Below are 4,556 nucleotides of genomic sequence, written 5' to 3'. Positions count from 1 at the left end.
CACCATGAGAGGTGTGGTTCAAAGTCCAATGAATCTCTAAGAAAGGTCTGGTTCAAATTACCTTCAGAGAGGAAGCCATAAAAGGAGCCACTCTTAATAGGGATGAATGGACTATAATCTATAGAGAACCAGGTGCCACAGAGGTATGGCTGTCCTTAGAGTGATTGGAGAACCCAGTGATCATCTGATTATGGGTCTCAAAGGGAAAAAAATAAGGCAGAGATTGATCAAATACATTGCAAAATGCTTGTCCCCAGGATGCCATTTGGGAGGTCACTGAAACTGACAAGGCAGTTCAGAGGCATTCCACCTAAGTAGATTTCCATTCTGGATAAAGGAACCAACCCCCGACCCCCATACAAATTCCATGAGTCACATATGGAGGAGACCTCCAGGTGAGCAAAAGGTATTGAGTCAGCTAAAACAGAGGTGTTTTGGGGGTCACTAGGAAAGTTCCATTAACACCTGCCATTGAACCACCTATAAATGTGTACTGGATATGAGTGATGGAGTCATAATCTACAGAAGGGGCACAATTGGGAACAGCCCAACATCTCTGGGGTCCACATTGACAATTAGTCCAATTATAAAAATCACTTGTTACTACTACATCTAGAGCAACAATGTCCAGTGGACAAGCAGTTACATTCATGCAGAATCCCACCAGGCCCTCCTGAAGAGACCATGAGCCATTAAAGGCTACTCTTAGGGTGGAGTTGACTGGAAAAGGGTTTTCTTCCACCTGCAGGTTATTGCTATATATCATAGGGGGTCTGGAATCCCAAATCACGGGGAGTAGAATTGGTGGCTTTCTCATCACTTCCCATAAAAGGGAAGCAACATGTGACTGTGAATTGGCTGCTTTAATTGCACACACGAGCAAGAATAGGATATAGGGTCCTCACTCTTTTCCTTCAGGGGAAATTCTGTGGGGTTGGTTCATGAGGGCATTGAGGGTCTCCCAAGACACCTGGGTGAGGGCTGATTGAGGGTATCCTCTCCTCCAGCATGTTCTCTGTGGTCCTTCCCATTTTTGTCCATTGTAAGGTGAGTGCTGCTCCACAGCTGCCAGTAGTCGCTCTTCCCCATCAGACTCCCTTTGTGAGAGGATCTGCATTGTGGTCCTCAGTTTCCATCTATTCCACCTAGGTCTTTGGTAGTATAGAGCTTGATGGCCAGCCAGGAATCCAGAAGGGCTTCCAAGCTCCTTTAGGGAAAAAACAAGCAAACCCTCATCCCATGATTAGCTATGAGGCTGGTCCTCCCAGATGTTGGTTAGGGAATGTTTCCAGTAGACCATGGGTAAAGGGGTGACTCAGTGAAGCATGGTGTCATAATGCTTATAGGCAGGAAATAGTCTTCTTTCTTTATCAAAGTTTTAAATGTTAAGTGCAAATAGGGCACCTGATGCTTTGTCTTGAAGCTTTAGACCTTGGTCTCCCAGTATCCCCTTCTTTAATTGTTATATGAGGGACGAGTGTGTTTGTTTTATGATGCCTTGTTCTTTGTGGTTGTGTGGTATTTCCAGTAGAGTGGTCTATTCCCAATTCTTTGTTTAGGCCTGTTATCTGTTTTTAAATCAAAGGGCACAACCATCAGAACATTGCAATTTTGATGGATGCAATGAACATTTTGTATTTTCCTTGGGTTCCTTGGGATGGCAGAAATTATCAAACCCTGGTATGACATCAATAGTACAGAAACAAACAGAAATACCAAAAAATCAATAAAACAAAAAGATGGTTATAAAAAGACTAGCAACTGATAAAAAAAAATCAGAGAAATAACTTTCATAATAGTTACAAATAATATGCGATGTCTGAGGTAACTCAAGATCAAAACTTCAAGTCATTGAAGAAAGAAATTGAAGAACATATCAGAAGTATCAGAAGATGCAAAGATCTCCAATACTCATAAATTGCTAAGATTGTCATAGCAAAAAAATCTTATGAAAAGGAATCTATAGGGTCAATGCAACATTCACAAAAATTTCAGTGTAATTCTTCTCAGGGCTAGAAAGGACAATTTCCACCTTCATATGGAAATACATTGTCTTAGTCAGGGTTTGTATTCCTGCATAAAACATCATGACTAAGAAGCAAGCTGGGGAGGAAAGAGTTTATTCATCTTACTCTTACACATTGCTGTTGATCATCAAAGGAAGTCAGGACAGGAACTTACACAGAGCAGGAACTTGGAGGCAGGAGCTGATGCAGAGGCTATGGAGGGATGCTGCTTACTGGCTTGCTTCCCCTGCCTTGCTCAGCTTGCTTTGTTATAGAACCCAAGACTACCAGCCTTGGATGGCAGAACTCACAATGGACTGGGCCCTCCAACCCTTGATCAATAATTGAGAAAATGCCTTACAGCTGGATCTCATGAAGGCATTTCCTCAAGGGAGGCTCCTTTCTCTGTAATAACTCCAGCTTGTGTCAAGTTGACCCATAAAACCAGCCAGTGCCGACCTCAATTGTCGAGTCAAGAAATTGTAAGTACTGAAACCAGGGAGGCATTTTCGGGGTGATGGGCATTTACACATAGTTCCTCTTTCCCCAGATCACAGTTTCTGAGGTTCCAATTCCTCTGCATCTGTGACATCCTGAATACACATCTACTCAGAAAGGCCCTCTGGCTTCTCACCTTGTAACTTCCTGTCCCCTCTTCTTGACCCCAATAATTTCATTGACCCTTTACTGAAATAATTCTGAAAATGGTGCCTCCAGGTTTGGAGAGAGGGTTTTGGAACCTCTGCTGTGCCTTCCAAGGGGACTAAGGAAGATCAGGAATGGGAGGCAGCTCTGCCTCACTGGCTGTCACTGGTTCCCAGAACTCAGCCTTGTCAACAGAACTTGGCCTATCCTAGCACCTGCTCCCACTGTGCCTACTCTCCTTCAGTTCCAAGCTCCTGCAGTGGCAAGGTTCATACCCTCTCTGGTCAGTCACAAAGCCGTGCAGACTTGGGTCTGCAAGGTAGTTATGGTATGGGACAGGCTTCCTGTGTGGCTGAATACTATGACCTGTGAGGTTCTGCTTTTCCTCTCTTTTATGTATATGCTGAGAATACTAAGGGAGGAATGGGGGACCCATGTCCAAGCTGCCCACACTTACTTAATGACGATTTGTTGGCAGAGACTACATGATTTAAGATGTCAGTCAGGAAGGAATTGGTAGAGATGGCATTATAGGAAATGAACATCTCCTGATGACCTGCTAAAGCCCACAGGCTAGACCCTCTACCAAACCAAAGGTCTGTGATACCAGATGTGCTGACTTAAGATCCTAGCTGATATTTTTCAGTGTGACTCCTGTAGTCCCTATACCGGCTCACATGGGGTTGATGGAGAGGAGACTGTGCTATTGACACATATGTGGTCCAGTGCTGGAAGCTCATTGGGCTGAATGATAGCATTGAATCCCATGGCTCCTAAGTAATAATAAATAATAATCAGGTCAATGGACTAGACCTGGCAGTACCTTGGTGAAGACAGTGTAACAGTCAGGAAATACACAAAATCTGTGTTCTCAATCCAGGGTCATTGGATGAGACTGAAAAGAGGGTAGAAAGGATGGAGCAGCAAACATGGCTGACTGAGCTGACTAACCTGTCACCTCTTTATTTACAGGCTGGGACTTATACAGATCCACCAGGACCACTCCCACTGGACAGGTACAGGGTAACTTTGTCTACTTGGAGGGCATCAACATGGGAGTCCACACCTTCCTGGAAACTCCCTTTCCCAAGCTACCTGCAAGACCTCTGCAGTTTACACCTCCTGAGGCTCCTCATCCAAGGAGTGGTGTGAGGGATAGGACTTCTCATGCAGCCATGTAAGCTCTGGGGCCAGAGGACTTCAGGCCCTGCAGTGGGCTATGTTCTGAGCTCTGTCCCAGACTGCAGTGGCTCCTACTTCACAATCCTACAGTTTCCCGTCCTTATGAATAAGGGGATATCCTCATATATTTTCCAAAGGGCTTTCTGAGATTCACAATGGAAAAACTGATGCCAGTCTCTGGGTTCAGTACTTGGCACCCACAGGGAGCTAGACTTGTGTACTGAGATAGGAGCAGAGGTACACTTGTCTTGAGATCCAGGCTATGTCATGTGTCTCTGACACTACGAAGAAGTGTCTCTGAGAGGAGATTAGACTCCATCACTAAACCAAAAGAGTCCCTAAGTTTAACCACAGAGACTGATGAGTTGCAAATAGTAAGGTGGTAGTCCACAAAGGACAATATCCTCCACAGTCAATGTCCCAAGTAGTAGACATATTTTGGGGGGGACTTTATTGTGTTCTATTATTTGCCATCCTTCTTCACCCTTATTCTACCCTAATTTCTTCCAGTCTCACCTTTAACACCAAGTAGGAGAGAAGGATTAGAGGGGAAAGAGGGCATAGATCTCTTTAGACTACCTCCTCCTGATTAGGGAAATTGAGTGCCTAGGGGCAAGTCTAATCAGCATCATCAGGTTATGTCCAATCAACAACCAGCAACCAGCAACCAGCAACCAGCAACCAGCAACCAGCAACCAGCAACCAGCAACCAGCAACCAGCAA

Source organism: Grammomys surdaster, unplaced genomic scaffold (assembly GCF_004785775.1).
Source record: "Grammomys surdaster isolate TR1022 unplaced genomic scaffold, NIH_TR_1.0 349, whole genome shotgun sequence".
Lineage (NCBI taxonomy): Eukaryota > Metazoa > Chordata > Mammalia > Rodentia > Muridae > Grammomys > Grammomys surdaster.
The sequence above is the reverse complement of the archived record's forward strand: the minus strand, read 5'-3'. Positions refer to the sequence as shown.